Here is a 19042-nt window from a genome sequence, read left to right as displayed (position 1 = left end):
GGAAATCTGTCATTTAGCTGGTTGTAGAGAGAGTCTAGAACGTTGAAATAAATATCAACCTTTACTTTCTTAATAGGGTCTTCTATGCATTCCTCAATTGCCAACTCGTCCATGAATCTTTTCCTTTTTCTGATTCGTTGTCTGGTGGGTAAAGAAATGTTGTGTTCTTCAGCAAAGGAAGTAATGCCACTTTCAATCTTTTCCCACGCCGAATCTTGGCGCATGAACGCCAGTTTTTTTCCTGTGTTTCTTTAATAACTTTTGGGACTATACTGTAATCAATGGTAGGTGACTGAAAACAAATTGTTATGGGAGACATATTTTGAACAAAGAAGATTGCTATGTATATTGTGCTTATATATTTCAAAATCTGTCATTTGCTTTAGGAGGCCTATTGCTTTGGCTTTGGTGGTGTTGTTGTCAGAATTCTTGTCAGTCGACAAATCTTGCAATGTATCTCTTATTATTTCAAAAACAACTCACAATGGTTTGAAGGGCGTCAGTTTTACTCGACCAACGAGTAGTCTGTACTCTTTTTAAGCGTCTCTTGCTTCTTTTTTCCCCCTTTTCTAGATTTTCGAGCAAAAGGTGGTGTCTCCTGTGGCCTGACATGAAAACATACAAATCTTCCAAGAATGAAAACAAATTCCTCATTTGACAGCATATATCAAGGGACTGCTCTACAACAAGGGCGAACACTGTGAGAGCAGCACCATACATAAAAAGCTTTTAGGGTTTTCTTTTGTGACTAGTGATTTGAGACCTTTGAACTGCCCTCTCATGTTCCCTGCACCGTCCATACGCTGGCCCACTATACCTTTGGGATCAAGGTTTAGGGCTGTTAAGCATTTCTTTAGCTCTTCTAAACAACATTTCCCCGGATGTATCCCCACTTGTAAAAAACCTTGACCAAGCGCTCTTTTGGTTTTACGTTTGATATTGTAGTTTGTTGTGTATCATCCATGTGCTCAATGTAGCGAACTATGATAGTGGTACATTCTTTTTTACTCACATCCTGGGTAGAGTCTAGTATAATCGAATAAATGTTGGTTAAATTCACACTTGTTACAATTTTATTAACTACCACGTCACTCATTGTATTGATAAGATCAAAAAATATTCCTGTAACTCAAGAAATTAGATCCCAGTCTTACATTCTCAGCCCCTTGCTCTATTCAATTTTTTCAAGGTAAACTCTCGCATCTCTGGGCTTTATTTTCCTATAAGTCTAAATAACCCTAACAGCTTTCCTTCTAAAACATCGTTTTTGCGAAAGGCCAATCATTTCCTCACTCAAGTAACTACAACAATCAATGACAACTGACAGGACTTCTTGGTTTTGGTCAACTGCTCTGTTACATTGTTGAGCAAGGCTCGAATCTATTCTCTTTTGTGAGATCCATTGAATTCTGGCAACCTCTGCAGATATATGATTTTTGGAAGTCTCGTGGAGTAAAAAAATCTCTTTCTCCTCTATGCTCTGTCCACCCTCTGTAGCCGGTTGTTCCCCATACAGACCGTTCAGTTGGAAGTGCAAATAGTGTGCAAGGCAAACAAAATACAGCGTCCTTTTTTTACTGTACACTAGCCACTTCCTAGGTTTCACACTGTTATTGGGCAATATACAATTTTTCCACAGAGGATTAAATTTTCTTCCACCCGTTGAAGGAAATTCTATTGATGATAAGTCTTGATTTTTCCAAATTTAGAGCCACATTTATGTCTTCAGGAGAGAGCTTGAGGTTAGCATTATGAAGCTGGATCACTGTGATCTTCATTAGATGAAATATCCCGAGTCTGGTTCATCTACATCACTTGTTCCAAAATTGTCAGGTTCCTGTTCTTCCAGTTCTTGGTTTGATCTACAAATATATACCAAATTTGTTTAGTCTGTGAGAAGTTATTAAGCCCTAAGCTAATAGGTTTAAAATTCTCTCAAAAAATGGTAGGCCTATTGCCTATAACTTCCAACATATGCCTGAAGAAAATTAACCCTTCTATGCACGCCAATTCTATGCTCTACCCGTCGATAGATAAACAACCAGAAGCTTCTGAACTCTAACGGGACTTTGGCGAACTACAACAATATTCAGACAGTGAAGAACGTCAAGAATGTTGTACACGGTTATATTTGTATTCAGTATTTGGGTCAAACTATTTGGGTACATAACTATTAGGCCTATGTTATAACCTAACCTAACTCCACAGAGTGCTGAACAGTACCAAAATACCTATAACAGTGAATACGGCAGAAACCAAATCAGACTTTGGTTTGACTCTCAGAATACAAGCTTGGGTAAGTTTAGGCTATACCATTACATTTTACAAGATATTATGTTTTTAGGTAGGTTGGATACATAAAGGCTTAGTATTCGTGTTAATCGTGTTTGCCTCTATAAAACAATATAACAGCCTGCGCCCTGCACCTAGGCCTAGACATATAAAATTTTGACTAAGTAAAAAACCGTTTTTGCCCTTAGGTTTACATTAGTTAGTTATTACAAAGTTAGGCCTACCTTTGTGTTTCTAGTTCAGAGTCTGTGACTTCTAGTAGTGGTAGAGTAATTGCATCAGTCTCGATCTCGCTGGTAGATTTATCTTGGAAAACTTTCTGATGTTGGCTCAAAAACATCTTCATCTTGGTCTTGGGTAGGCCTACTCGTCAAAGTATGAGGGATGTCATCCAGGGATGTAGATTGGCTTGGCCTTGGGTCTGGAACGTATTTTTGCCATGGGCCGTTGACGACTTTTATTTCAACCACTTTATAATTGATTTTTAAATTGTTCTTAAACTTGTAACTATGTTTTTCTTCTTACAGTGATCCAACCATTTGTCTTTGCGATGGATCGTGTTGCACATCACTTCTAGCATTTAAATTTGTACAACGTTTTTTTGCTCTCTTAGGCATCTTTAGTTTTAGTTATGAACAAATCACAAATCTACAACATAACATAAGACATACCATACGCATAACAAATACACGCACATTCAACCTTCATTAACGTCCGTATCCGAGCTTCTTCAAACGTGACAGTTTTGTTCTGTTGCAATAGGTACTCAAACTCAAAACTCACGACTCACATTCACATCAGTACATCACTAACGGCTGTGATGTGACTGTGACAGACAGCAGACGGCAGACAAGACAGTGTTGCCAGTTGAGCCACTGCCAACCTAATCGCCCTAAACAAATAAAATATTTCTCTTAAGGATTTACACGGAGATCCTGGAGTTAGTTTTAAACGGCGGAATAATATTTAGCTATGGCAATTTCGATCTTGAATCTTGATGATATGGTTAAATGATTAATCAGTACTTTTAACTTAACTGTTGAGTATAATTCTCATTTCTCTGGTTATCGTCATGGTTTAAAAATGTTAACATAAAAAAAAATCATGCCCCCCCAAAAAATTTTGATGGCGCAAATTGCGCCATGCCCCCCCCTTCTGGGCACCCCTGATCTGTATACTAAAAGCTTAACATAAAAATATGCGCTAATGGTATTAATAACCTCAGAAACCGCTTATCGTACTTAATTATCTTCATATTAATGTGATTGAGGATTAACCCAAATTATTACATTTATGCTCTGTAATGAGATATCTATAATATTATACGTATTAGAATATTTTCTAATGTTAAAGAATTGTTAATTAAATCTTATTAATGTTGCTTCTTGATAGACTTTTATGAAAATCTTAAAAAAGTTGCCTACACATTATTAAAAGAAGTAATGATGAGAATAATCGTTTCTTCTGTATCTACAAATTAATTACAAGAGTTAAGTAAATTGAATGCATGGTGTGTTTAACAGTGTAAAAGGAACTGCAAATAAGTTAAAGTGTAAAAGCTTGTTTCGCTTCCATTTTGCGGAAACATAAAGGGCTAAGTAATGCTGTTTCTTTCCCCCTGGTCTGGTTTTTATATAGCATGTAGCAAGGCAAGTCTACAACTCGACGTTTTAAAAAAGAAACAAATACTTTTTAAGTACACAAGTTGTGTTTTTAATATAGCGTTAATTACTCGTTAACTTGTTTTATGTTTAATTTTAAATTTCCGTTTCGATATTTTTGAATAACAAATATTATCCTAAACAATTAGGGTCATTGGTAACTACTACAGGACTTGCTAAACACTTAAAATCATAGTAATTTATTGCTTATTTTCTAAACAGCCACAAAAAATGTAATTGTAATAATTTGATTCCTTAACTGAAAGAAAGGCTTTACAACTTTTTTACCTCACATGTTTAATCATGTTCATTGGTGTAGTATGATTGTTGTATTATATTGTTTGAGTTATTATAACCAATGTTGAGATTCTTATTCTTTTTAACCATCACTATTTATTTACCCACTTTAGCTCAATTAAAATACATTAGCCCCTACTGTTGTACAAACTATGTGACCTAGAACATTAAAAGAAGCAGTGTGTGGCTAGCACATACACAAAGCAGCGGTCTATCAGGAGAGACTAGTACGGTATAGTTTAAACTTATTGTATAGTCTACTTTCTAATACACTTTTTATCACGTACGACTTGAGATACATCTGTAATATTAAGACTCTCAAAATAATAATTATTTTTTCCTAGTTTACACCGTCTCAACAAGCTAAGACAGAAAAGATCCTGGGATATTTACGCCTCGCTGTGGATATATTTTTTTGTAAAAATTGCTGTTTGCAATTTATCGATGTGGTGTGAGCAAGAATCCTTAGATAACAGTCACGACACATACCGTGTACAGATTCATTTTATAAATTCTGTAAGTTTAAAAATAAAATGTTTAAAATATTATAACTGTTGTATTTTAAAGTCTTACTTAACGTTTCTGAATCAATATGCTTCATCTAGTAGCAATTATTTTAAAAAGTCAGCAGTTGAAATAAGCAGTGACGTCACTGTCACCATCGCTAATGTCACTGATATTGTTCGACCAGATGATCATATTCTATATCTTATAGCTGCTTATATAGGATAGCTGACACCTGATCATCGGTTTTTATTGATAAAATTTGTTTTTAAGTGGCATTTTATTTAGTGATTTAATTAAAGGATCACAGAGAGCTTTGATACCGGCGCCATAAGTTACACCGACAACCTTCTTCTGAACTTTAAATACTGAATTAGCACGAGGAGAACTAACCCACACAATAAAACTAAAAGCCAAAATTGAAAGAAAAATTGCGACATAAGCTGACCTTCACATACCCTACACTCACCCAGGGATAAGTTACACAGGCCGAAAATGCTTCTGCTGAGGCGACTACAGTGTTGTTCTTAGGGACGAGTTTTGCTGCAGTCCGGGTGATTATTTAGTCAGGTCTTAGGCCTGAAGGTAGAGAGAGATGCGCCACGTATCTTTGATTATTACCGTTTAAATATTCACTATCTGAGCTTCTCACTCCACAGAGGGCAATCCGAGTACTTACCTTATTCCTCGGCACAATTTGTATCAAAGATAAAGGGAAGTTGGCATTTATAACTGATTTGTATAATATTACTAAAATATGAAACTAATATTTACAGAGCTTAAACTCGAAGCTGTTCCAGGGTTATTTAAATATATTTTTGGAGAATATGTTCAAGAAAAATTGAATTTAAAACGCGATAAGAAATAGTTCTAGGAAAGTTATTTACAAATAAACAAATTTATAAACTATAACAATGATATTTTATTGGCAATTTGTTATTTTAATTCTTCATTTAACATGTAGAATATTTTACAAGAACTCTTCTTTAAAACTTCGTGATGTGAAATGGAGCTAATATGCTGAACTCTCAGGGCCGGAAGGAAGGCGACGAGAGGTACAAAGTAGTTACTTCCTGTAGCGCGCGAGATCGTCTCACACATGCTCATCGCACTACGCCAAGCGCTAAAAGCTTTCGGACTCAAAACCATCAACATGGTGAGTTATTACTTCCATACTCATAGATTCCTTGTGTTTACACTTCTCCGCAGTACAATAAAGCATAGAAGCTTTTCTTGTTTTATAGAAACATTTCTAAAGTGCTATCCATCCGTCATGTATTAGTCTCTATGCTAAGTACGAGTATACCACTACATCATGAGTTGTGACTCTGAGAATATTCTTATGAATGTAAAGGGGTTTTCTTACCTAACTGATTTTAAATCTACTCGTTACATTGACTAATAATTGAACTGGATAGTTTTATTCCTTTTGCAATATCAAATAGACTGGAGAAATGAAATCCGTGTTTAAACTTCGTACGTAATGTCGCATAATCAATCTGGCATGAATTCCTTAGAAAGTTATAGTTACCGTTATAGCTCGATAAATTGGCGTCACCATATGCGTGGTTTTTGAAAAAAGTAGACCACGCTATAAATAAAATAAGTGCTTTAATTTTAGAAGGATTTAAGGCCACCAGTAACTGCTCGCTGCTCGTCATAGACATATTGTTTTCTTAAAGTCATCTGGATCAAACACAAAGCCAACGTCGTCAGAGGTTGCTCTAACTGCCTGGCCCAAAATCGATTGAAAAAACAATAACGTTCACTTGAACTCAGTTTACAAAAACTAGAGATTTTTAATTTCAACTTAATGTTATAAAGTCTAATGTTATCCCTTTTCGAGCCATATGTGAAAAATTCTTGTTGAGAAAAGCCGAGTTGTTTGTGACTGACTATGGAAGAAGTGCCAAAGGGTTATAGAAGGAAATTCTCCTAAGTTTTATTTTTGATCATAGAAGACTATTTTAATTTCTTTTTTTAAGGAATTTTGTACCAAAAACTGTTTAACATTCAAGTTTTTTTATAATGTATAAAACATAAAACCGTTTTAGACAGTGATATTTCCAAAACAATTCAAGATCATGGATAATATTACGTAAGTTTATTTTTCAACGCAATAAGTTCATTTTAAATTCTTTTTAAAATATCAATACATTAATGATAAAGACCATTTAAAAACAATGTAACATCGTATGTAATAACACATTATTTACTAAAAACGTATCTTAAAACATAAACAACTTATCTTACTCAAGGAATTTTTAAACAAACTCTTCGTGGACACTCGAATCTATAGACGTATCACCGGCACAGACATCTAAAACGTTTTATTATGAGATTTTAATATCATTTTTAATTCGTTTTAATAACTAATCTACCTTATACACACTATAAATCAATAAATACGCACAATTACATAAATAAAATAAGGTTCCGATATTTATTACTACACCACCGACCGAGAAAGTGCTATAATTTTAGTTGTGTACGTCATCTAGCAGCAGTACAAAGATTAGTTCAGTATGCATTGGCCTGTGGTATAATGTCAGCCAGTATGGGATAAGTTACAGAGGTGCTATAAAGGAAATAGAAATCGTCTCGTTCCGAGACTCCGGCACATCTCACATTCTGAGACTCTCGGTGCTCAAGCATATTTTTTGCATATTCTCGTAACAAGATCCCTGGCACTAAAAGCGGACAATTTTTACGCCATAAATAAATATTATCTCATTAATTTACCTCCAAAATCACTTCATTGTTTTTGGCACTATCTGTGCTATGAGTACTTTCAACGTTGATGAGAATATAATGCGGCCCTCCATTAGTTCTTGCTGACCAAGATAATGTGTGAAGAATAACCAAATTATTATACCTTCATGGTTTTCTTCACGCCTATTTAAATATTATATAAAAGCTATTAACATTTTTTAATAATCATTATTAATTTCGAATACATTAAGATAACACACAATATAAGAAATAAATCTAATATTGTATTACAGTACGACTCGTGGAACTATTGGTGAGGTGAATTATTGTTGTGAATTATGTAATTATTGTAAGGTGAATAATTTATTTCAGAAGGAAATCGTCATTTATTTTGTTTACCCTCCTTTGTTATCTTATTAAACACTTAAACAATGAATGATTAATTAATATAATAGAGAGGTAAAGTGTGTTAACTGTGCTACTCTAAGAACTAGCCACGCTTTTGTTTTATAAACTGAGATTACCTGTAAAAATCATAATAAAATGCATCTACAAAAATATTTCCTTATTTTTAATTATGTATTTTTTATTGCATCTTTTGTTATGTAGTGTAGGTTGGAATATTTCAATATCTCACTGTCGGTTTAGTAATTACAGTCATGAGACACTATGCCTGAGGTATTCCAAAAACTCCATGTATCGTTTTCCATTTCAATTTCCAGATGAAGAGCGAAGCCACAAAAAGAGAACCAAGACACTGTACGCACACGATGCGTTTACATGAGATAAAATAAAAGAATACACGCAATTCCATTCGGTATTCAAGTAGCAGTATTAAAGTGGCACAAAACTACATTCTGGGTTGAAAAAACAAATCATACCTTAAGGGATGTAGAATACATACATTGACAATCGTAACAAACGTGATAAAGTTGATTCCATTTTTATGTTTTTCTACCGAGATTTTATTAGTAAAACACTAAAATTTAAAAAACACTGAACCAAATAATCTGTTTAGAACGTTTGCTTGAAATAGCTAACCACTAAGAACTTGACCAGAGCCCACTAGGACATTGCAACAGCACGACAGAAACAAGATGGCGGATGAAAATCTGAAAACGGGGGTTGGCTATTTCATGATTGGTTCATTTTGGATGAACTTTATAAAACTATTCGGAGTGTGCTAATTACATTATTTGATATTTCTGCTCTGCTTAATTGTTTCCAGTTATATTTCGGTTAATTTCTCAGTACTGATAATCATAATAGCATAATCAAGTAACTGTTGACTTACAGTCAGACAATTTAATTTATGAAGCGTAGCATAAACAATTCCTCTCCCGTTTCTTGATGTGAAACTATCTTGTTTCTGCAGTGACTTGTTTTAAGAAGTATAGTTTACGCTTATTCTAATGCAGTCTGTTAATAATTTTCAAATTCTTTAAATTACCATTGTGTTTCTAAATAAATATACAAGGGAAATTAGTTCCAATACATAAAATGTATTCATGAATTATAAATCTACTTGTTCTTTGCAAAGCATTAGTCATGAGCTGGCAGTTTCATTTGTAAAAGTCGAGAACAAATTACAGGATTGCATTGCACAAGAGCGGTATCTTATTCTCCATTAGCGTACAAGATGATTGTGATTCTGGTCTTGGTTAGAAAATCCATTGTACTACTTAGCTTACTTTAGCTAATTCGTCAATGTAGACAACGACTAGACTATGTAGTTTTCAAATTCGAATGTTCCTACTGTAGTTTTTAAATTTTAACCATTGCATTGCAGGTAAAGACAATAGACTTAAATTCACACTACAATATCACCATTCGCTATCTAATTTATTCCACAGTTAAAACACATAACCACCACGGAATTAACACAATTTTACAAACAATTACACAACAACATAATTAGAATTATATTTTGTGGTACCAAAATTATTAAATTTTGAATTGTTATCATCGGCAAAACATATTCGAATTATTCGAAATGTTACTTTTGCACTTCATAAGAAACAGAACAACTGATGATAAATTAATATTTGATACTTATCTCTTTTAGAAATAATGAAACGAGTCTCAGCATTTAGATACGGTTTTTCAGTAACAGTTACTATTTGTATGCATTCAACCTGTACAAAAAGGTTTTCATCTAAAGAGTGACTAATAAAGAATGTTGTAAACAGCGACCCGTAGTCGAGCGCTTTTGTTTGTTTATTCAAACGTCGGTCTGTAAACTATCGTGGCAGTATTTATACTTTCAGTTTACTTATGAGGTTTCAGTTTGTTTCATGTTTGGAAAGTTATCGAATATGTTGATACTGTTTGTTTAAATTCAAAATATTAGAAGTTTTGAAAGCTCTTTCTATTTGAGCAAGCCACTAACCGATAAAAGCCAAAATTCATAGTTTTTGTGTGTGTGTACCCTTAATAAAGTTTCTCTTAATTTTCATTATAGTTCTAAATTAAACTCAAATTCAGAATAAAACCCCTGTCGTTTAAATGTCAGGGGTAATTCAGATACGTAAAGGATTAATGTGTTCTGATGACAATTAGCTACTAGCTATAGGATTAATGGAACTAATAAAGCACCAGGAAGTTCGTGACGTTATAATTTATGATAAGAGAAGATTGATTCATACTGTAAGCTGTGAATGTGGCGGAGATGTCTAGCATTGAATCGATCATTACCGGAAGTATGATGTGCGCTCAATGCTCAATATGATGTTCACGGTGCCATTTCTGTCAATATCAAACGAGATCGGAAATATTGGTTTAGCTAGTGTGAAACTATAATACGGAGCTGCATCTTCATAAGAAAATAAAGGTACACTAGTGGCTCGTAGCAGCTATTGCTACTTTTTATAAATACAAAATGAACTCATATACCAAAATAATTTTAACTACATTAATTATGTTAATTAATTATTAATACATTGGATAGAATCACTTACTTTTTGGAAAATAGTTATGGTCACCATTGTTCTTTTTTTTTACTTGTTCTTCTTTTCTGTTTTCTATTTCATCATTAGTCTTGAGGCACTCTTTATCTACTAAAATCTACGTATACTTGTCTAGGAGATTCCATGAAAACATTTGAATCATTATCGTTATAAGTAGCTGTCACTTTTGAAAAAAATTCAACAACATTTTTGCTCAGAGTCTAAGGTTTTTCAACGATATTTTCCTTTAATCCACTGTTACGTTGCACACTATTATAATAAAATGTTAGTGTAGAAATCGGAAAGCTACCTTTGAGCAGTCTGCATAATTTTTACAGGCTTTTAAATCTAAAATTTTCAACTATATGACTTAGCCCATAGCCAAACCTTAGCCATACATTAAATGGTTGGTTTACAGAAGCAACATATGTAAGCAAATATCTCACCAAGTTGATGAGTTACATTGACAATTACCACTTGCCCCAGGCAATTTTCTCATTCTTGATCATTTTCTACGATTCTACGGGCAATGAATGCTTCTTTATATGTATCATGATATGTTCCATCGTAAAGTTGTGTCTCTGAAAGATTTTACTTCTTTAACATGAAGAAGTAGTATTGTAATATAAATTCGCTATACATCATTTGGTGCACCAGCATACATTCGTCCTATAATATCCATCTTTTGTCTCTTGTCCATTGGCTACTTATGAATGTGAAATCGTTAGGAATTTAAAGTTGTGTATTTGTTAGGAGAGTTTTCAAGCCCCTTTTTCAGGTTTGAAATGTACACTATGTAAGCTCTCTTCATGTACAGCCAAGCGAATATTGTTACGCGATTGTTCATGCATTTCGTTTTTATGCAGTCTCCGAACACATTCATGACAACGTACATACCTCACAGTTGTAATACTCGTCATTTCATTTTACGGTCTTAATTTGTAGTTACATTTTTACAAATGCCATGTTAGCTAAATCACAATCTGTGTAAACTTTTAAAAACATGTTATACTTCAAATAATTGAACATATCTCCAAATTTATATGAACGTCATGTATTAAAAGATGTTATTTGTATGGCATAACATCACGGTTATCTCTTAACTGATGCAGTCTCTTAGATGTCATATATTGTTTTAGTATTTGAGATAACCACCATTATTTACGGCAATCTCATCACAAAAGTACTTTGGGTAGACTTGTAAAACTTTTCTTTTTTTCATAAATAATGAATTTAAGGGTGCGATGGGCTAAGAGGTGTTTGTCTATAGAAACTGAATCTATAACTAAACTTAAATATAACTATTTAAGTTTTAGTTTAATCACATCTTTTCTGCACGTACATATGCTTGACTGTGAGGGTTATCTGCAAAAATATTTCTCGTAGTTTCTAAATTCAAATTTTGGTTTTCTAATTTCCTAATCAGATGGTGCTTACAGCTAATAAATCGATTATTATAACTGACCTTATGAAGGTATACTTATTTGAAGCATAGATGTCTGAGATATACCTACATATCCTAGCTTTGCTACTTAAAAGTATAAGGACTATTTCCAGGTGTATGTTTGGTCTGCTGAAAAGTACACAAACGCAACAGCACTATTATATGTTCTGATGATCATTAAAATGTGTACTGTTGGACATTAAGCGTTGATATTGTTGGTTTGTTTTGGGCTGAGGTAACCATTACCTTGTTGCAATACGAGTTAAAGTGATCTTTCACTGGATCAACGGGAAAATGAAGTGCATGAAGTTTTGATCGATGCAACCAACACTATTCTTAGTGACATAATTTTCATTAATCAGACGGCGCCTAAAATTGTGTTACTGTCCATCATCCTGGTCACCTCAGTCTTAAATTGTCCTTAACCATTATCTTTGATGAGCACCGTGACTAAATACTCCTACATGACCTTGCGACCTCGCCCTACTACTTTAAATTTCAACGTTTTTATTTGAGCAGAACACTAATTCTGCAAACAATAATATAAGCAATGGATACGTCGGATTTTCCCAGCTGGTATGTTTATAATAAATGATTTATAAATCACTGCTGTGATGAAAAATTTACTTTGAATATTTTACTAAAATTTCACCAACCAATTTCTTATGGAGATTTCTTCAAGTCCAAGAACTCAGGGGCCAGTGGGGCGGACAATTTTTGTCATATCTGCTCTCTTGCTTCACCTTTGGCACTCAAGTTATGAAATGAATCTATAAGAGAGAGTTATCTTATTGTGTTCATTGCTAGATAAATTTCCTGAGAACCTATTTGCTTTCTGAATTAAATATATTTACATATACGCTATTTTTATTACATTTATTCTTCTAGTTAAATTATTCTCAAACGACAATCTGAGTGCTCAGTAATTTTATAATTACGATTTTGTTGTAAGTTTTTTGAAACCAAATTATAAAATAGAGAGTATGAGAATAAATTACCGCGAAAATTAAGATTTTTATGTGTAAGTTATACTATTTTGTTTGCTCTTGGAACTTTATGCACACTAATGTGAAGGAGAACGTATATATATATAATTTAACTTTAAAAAAGTACAAAATGCATGTAAATTAGTTTTTTTTTATATAAGGCAATAGTTTTCACATTGTTTAAGTGAAATCAATTAAATCACAATTATTTAGCTTGCTTACAATTTCTTAGCGATTCCTTCAACAAAATATAACGATTTATTATAAAATAAAAGTCTATCCGCAATAAATAATGTCATAATACTTTTCCTACTACAATAGAGAACTGAGATATGTTCCTCAGGATGTTCTACCAGACTGATTAACACCAATGGGCCATTGTGGGTAGATTTATAGTCGCCTGATCACATTGAATGGGCGTATTCAAGCCGTTACCGATCACCGCAGCCATTTGCAGAGCAATGTGACTGGCGCTAGTAGGCTGAAACTGAAGGAGTTTGAGTTTGCACTCTAACTGGATCAGTAAGCTGTTTTGTATACGCTGTAGGACAAACCTTTTTCCGCTTCAAAAGACCAACCCTAATCGTTGTGCCTGCTTGTTTACTCGGTCATCTATTTGGTTTTGGTCAATCCAACCAGTTAAAATGGTTATCGTTTGTGGCTTTTTGTGCTCCACAGTTCTTTCTTCTATTTTATCCTCGGAATATACGTGCGTCAAAATGTGATGTCAGTACAAGCTTTAAAATGATAACGATACGGGTACACAAATTTATATAGAAGGTATCAAGTTTAATTGTCTTAATGAAATATATTAATACATTTTTAAGTTTCTTGGAATGTTCAATATAATAAAGCAGGACTCTCAATAATATATATAAAATGAGTGGGGGTGGCGACTTGAACTTTACTGAGAGGAAATACTTCATAATCTTGGAAGGAATAATAGCCACAATGACGAAAAACAAGACAGCTTAGGCTATAAGCTGAGGCTTAAATTTATTTATTTATTTGTATCAACGGTTACACCATTTCCATTCAATGACAAATTATAGACTCAAGAATACTTGACTACTTACTTATTAATTATATTATATAAAAGAGAACTTACCAAGATAGTCTAAATAAGTAACAGATACATTGATAAGAATATCAAAAACAACTAAAATCCATAACAATAACGAGTAAATTAAATAATAACAAAAAACAACTAACAATTGGACATAAATTACGATCAAAAAATAGAATGAAAAAAAAACGTTAGTACATATTATTTTCTAAGTTTATATGTATCTTAATATTTTGAATAAAAAAGGTAGCTTTATATAAGGCCCAAAATTGCGATTATACGTAACGTTTTTAAAGACAAATTTCTGTGTTGTTATTTATAATTTCCTCATCATTTATAGAGAAGCGTCACCCGTCACTTGCTGACGAACGAAACCCTATTACTACCTTTCAGTACACGACATTGTCAAACATGTTGACCCGAGGGTATGAAATCTATTGTGGAACCTCTATATCACCACTGAAAACGGTAAACTCTGTTGACATTAGTCCTATGTGTAATTACATCCACAATGTGAAAAATAGAATAAAACATAAGTAACAGAATATATTGTGAAGTTTAATCGTATGGCATTTGTTCAAAACAAATTAAATTTAATTTACTGGATTGGATCGTCTCATACAAAACATTAAGATATTTATCTTGACAAGCAATTACGCCTTCATAGCAAGGTAAATAGTAACGGTGTTTTCTTGTCAATTATATATACATACACACTGGTATATCCTAGAGTATCGTGGTTTATGCTCCATTAAAACAGAGGGAGTATGTGACACCTGACAATAAATGTTTTGTCGCTGAATAATGAAGTTTATACTCCTTTGTCTTGTTACGCAGACGAACGTTCTCACTCATTTTTCTACTTGTGTATATAATATATAAAAGGTTTTGTTGAAATAAATGTATTGATTGTAAAATATAGTGTTCTGTCCTTAAAACATATTATTTTACACATTCAAATTTCTCCACTATGCAGTTTAATCAGCTAAGCATTTAGCAGTGTCTCTTCCACCAGTCCGTCTGTATGCAAGATAACTTGAGAGTTAATTAAATTAGAGATTTGAAATGTGGTGTAGATCTCCACCACTACTGCATTTGTATATAAATTTAATTATATGGAAGCGGTCCATGGGGATTTGCTTGCCGGGTCAGGATGCTGCCTGCTGTGGGATAATCTCGAAGCCTCCATGCTGCAAATCTACTCCTGGCGTGCTGTTAACTTGCATAATTTTACATAATATCCTTTACTTTAATGTATGTACGGTTCCCAGAATTTGTAAATCATTAAGTTAATTTTAAATAATATATTTTCAAAGTTAAAATTTCTTGTCAATATAAAACACGTATCTGTGAAAAACAAAAGATTAAATTATAATATTTTTTCCTTTATAACAATTTGTCTGACATTTTTACGTTGTTTGGTAACGACTGTAATTCAAAATATATTGGTTATCAAATCGTTTACTTATTTTATAAAACATGACTCTCATGGATTGTTTTATGATTGAAAGAATTGTATGACATCATATATTTACTTCAGCAAATTTTATATATAAGAGAACTTATGAAGTTTCAAAATTCCTTATGGAGTTACATTTATTTTGTCTCACACATTATTCGTGCATTTCATAGTAGTGGACACTAATTATGGTTGTTGTGAGATTGTAGCATCCATTCAGTTCCCACAACTTTATTACAAGACTTTTGAAATGTTTTAATATTATCTATTAAAAACAAACGAAGAGTACCACCATCATTCTGGTGTAATTTTTTATACCCATCCACAATTTATTTTGGTTGTTGAATGTTAATATCACAAATTTTAATTAAGTTTGTAAGTTTCTGCAACGTTTGTATTTTCCATTCAATTTATAACTCTACAAATTAGTGGTATTGTTAGATATTGACTTTGTGCCCTAGTAATATTTATAGTCAAGCATATAATAATTTCTTTCTCTACATTATTTCATGTATTCAGCTTTTATTATTCATGTATTAAATTTTCTTTCTCTACATTATTTCATGTATTCAGCTTTTATTATTCATGTATTAAATTTTTTATTTATTTTTTTAGCTACGAAATTTCCACATTCAGAGTGCAAAAATATACGTACTTTTGCTCAAAATCATAGGTCCAGAATTTGTTTTAAAACAATAAATTGTAGTATTTTATTACTTTTTATTATCATCTTGTTCTTAATTTTAAATTATTACGAAATTATATGCATTTCTATAGATTTAAAAACAGTCGATTAAACTCAATTTTCATATTTTTTAGGACTTTTTTGAAAGATTTTCAGAACACATAATTTATTTTTCAAACATTTTAAATAAAAAAATAAAAAAGCACTTAAAATATCAGTGGTACAGCGATATTGGTACAGTTACAGATTAAAAACAAGAAATTAGAAGTTGGAATAGTGACGGAGTGTAGGATGTTTGGATGGGATACAAAGTAAGCAGTTGAAATAAACAAACATTGCACAACAGCTATAGAACTTCAAACCAAACAAACAAGCTACTATCGAGATGCCGACTAATGTCACTGCAACATCGCATAACCGTTACTCTCCATACATTAGTTATACTCTTGCTGTATGAGTATGTCATACAAATTCTCTAACGCAAATCAACAGTAAAACTTATCAAGTAAATAGAGTAAAAATAATATAATATCAAGCACCTGTTTCTACCTAGTAGTATTTAAGATTAGAAAAGAGCAAAGTTATTTATTTTGCAACATTTTTTGCCCGTTGAGCCGTGTAAAATTTATAATATTGTAATGAATAATGCTGTATTGTTATTTTAGTCCGTATATAGGTAGATTTAATAGAAATATTCGTATATATATATATATATATATATATATATATATATATATATATACACATTAAATTTGTATAAATGGCAATAGCCTTATTTAATTTCAATAAACATTGAATCGCAAAAAGTACTTGCTCCGCCGGGACTTGAACCCGGATCTCTCACTTTCCGGGTGAATGTGCTACCATTACACCACAGAGCCCTCACATTTTACGATTCAATTATTTTGTATTTGGCTGTTTCTTTCACATATGTGTTTAAATAACCAAACTAATATATGATCGGAAGACCAAATACCTGTCAAATGACTTTATTTACATTAAATATGTATAAATGGCAATAGCCTTGTTTAATTTCAATAAACATTGAATCGCATATATATATATATATATATATATATATATATATATATATATATATATATATATATATATATATACGGTTGTATATATACGGATATATATATGGTTGTACGATATATTGCTGCCTTCAACGCGATAACTGTCGTAATTTCATTAATAGCCAGGTTTAACTTTGTACGAAGGCATTATTGCACATAGCTTCGATGAGTTCTTTTGTCAGTCTTTTTATTTAATTTCTACTTTACATGTTTGTTTCCAGTAATTCCAAACAACATTTATTTTTATTCATTTTTCTACATATGTCAAGTTTTTAGGGTGGTTGCCGTTTAAAGTTAACTTAAGAATTCTACCACTTAACTGTTACAAGTAATTATCTTTACAAATCAATTATATGAGAATGCTAAATTAAAGGGTTAACGTCCTTATCAGTGTTGTGCGAACCAAATATTTAAAGCAATTTCGTCAGTTTGACTTCCCTTTCCACCGGCTGGGCTTGAGGGGATATCTCACCTTCTGACATTCAGTTTGAAATACTTTGAAAAACATTTTAGAAGGCATTTGTAATTACGTTTTAGTCACTATGCATATATACTGTTTATAAAATATATGTGGCAATTGTTTATAGTGTAAACTGCCTGTTTGTAAATTTTTTAAATTTACCACGAAAGCAAGGATGTTTAAAACAAGCTAGCTACCCCTTTACTTCGTTTTTGCGCCACTAAACAGTTTTCTTCTCATATCTTTCGAGCCCAACGGTCCGCTTTATCTCATGGCATAATAAATGAGACAAGCCTAGCACGCTGTGTCGCAGCGCCGCCTATTTCAGCCCATTAATCGCTGTAAGTTTTTGCCGTAAGGATAGAAGCGACGTACTTTCATTCTTTGATCAGGGTTCTTCCCACATTTTATTTCTTCCTCTATAAATATTATATAATATAATCACTTTCTCGCCATTTAAACAGTTCCTAAATATATTTACTCTTTCTGTAAAATGATAAGTATATTTTTTATATACGAAGGCTGTAACAACGTAAAGAATAACGATCTTTGTTTAAATCAGCTGTTAAAACAGAATTTTTACTGTATAATTATGTTTGTGTATTGACTGAGAGTTCAAGGGGTTTGAAATGTTAAATTTCTACTGGTCTGTCAGCACGACATCTCGATAAAAATTCATCTATATACTATAATTAAAATGCAAATTTTTATTTATTTGTCCGCTCAATACCTTGATAAAGAACTGACCTATATACTTTAAAGTTTGCAAGAAATTTCATATTTATCTGATGATGTATGTCACTTCTTGGAGATTTTCTGAGCGTTAGTGAAAGAATTTACATTAGTCTCGAGTAGGTAACTAGCCTTTTAGATTAGTTTTTCAGAATACAGAAATTTATAAATAACCTAAGATTTATATGATATGAAATTTTTTACATGCGACATAATAACACGTGTAGTTATAGACTTTAAATGTTGCATACAATCTTAGCGAAAGGCTGTCACGCAGCACGTGGTGTGGCCGTACAGCTTCCTTGGTTCGCCATATGTATATTTAACATTTCTAGCAACATTCATGCTTTATAGGGCTGAAATAAAAAGTGGAAAAAGGAAACCTGGTTTACTAGACTTCTAAGTAAAATAATTCTCGACAAGTCTTTTTTTTAACTTAAAACTTATTAACATCTCTGAACGGAATCGTACCTTCATGAGAGGAATGATTACCGATCCTTTTATATTTAATTTCTAGGTATCTGATTATTTATTCGTAATATTCTACGGAGTAACTCCTAATGGGTATATCTACTATTATACTGATAACTACATTTCCTATAAAAACGTTGTAAAATATACGGAATATTGTTTAATTCAAACATCGTTCAAAGTCAATATAGGTGATATGAAATATGTTTTTATTACAGTTGATATTTTTCTACTACTTTCATATCATAT

The 19042-nt window shown here is 32.4% G+C and overlaps 1 protein-coding gene and 1 non-coding gene across 4 annotated transcripts in view; both read right to left on the bottom strand.

Annotated features, from left to right (window-relative positions):
- LOC124359896 (neuropilin and tolloid-like protein 2) overlaps positions 1-19042 on the bottom strand; it is a 242302-nt gene that overhangs the window by 202774 nt on the left and 20486 nt on the right. The window lies entirely within an intron of this gene.
- Trnas-gga lies at positions 16862-16932 on the bottom strand. The gene has a single exon. It is a non-coding gene; the product is annotated as a tRNA-Ser (tRNA).

Source organism: Homalodisca vitripennis, chromosome 1, assembly GCF_021130785.1.
Source record: "Homalodisca vitripennis isolate AUS2020 chromosome 1, UT_GWSS_2.1, whole genome shotgun sequence".
Taxonomy (NCBI): domain Eukaryota; kingdom Metazoa; phylum Arthropoda; class Insecta; order Hemiptera; family Cicadellidae; genus Homalodisca; species Homalodisca vitripennis.
This window is presented reverse-complemented; position numbering and strand designations above follow the sequence as displayed.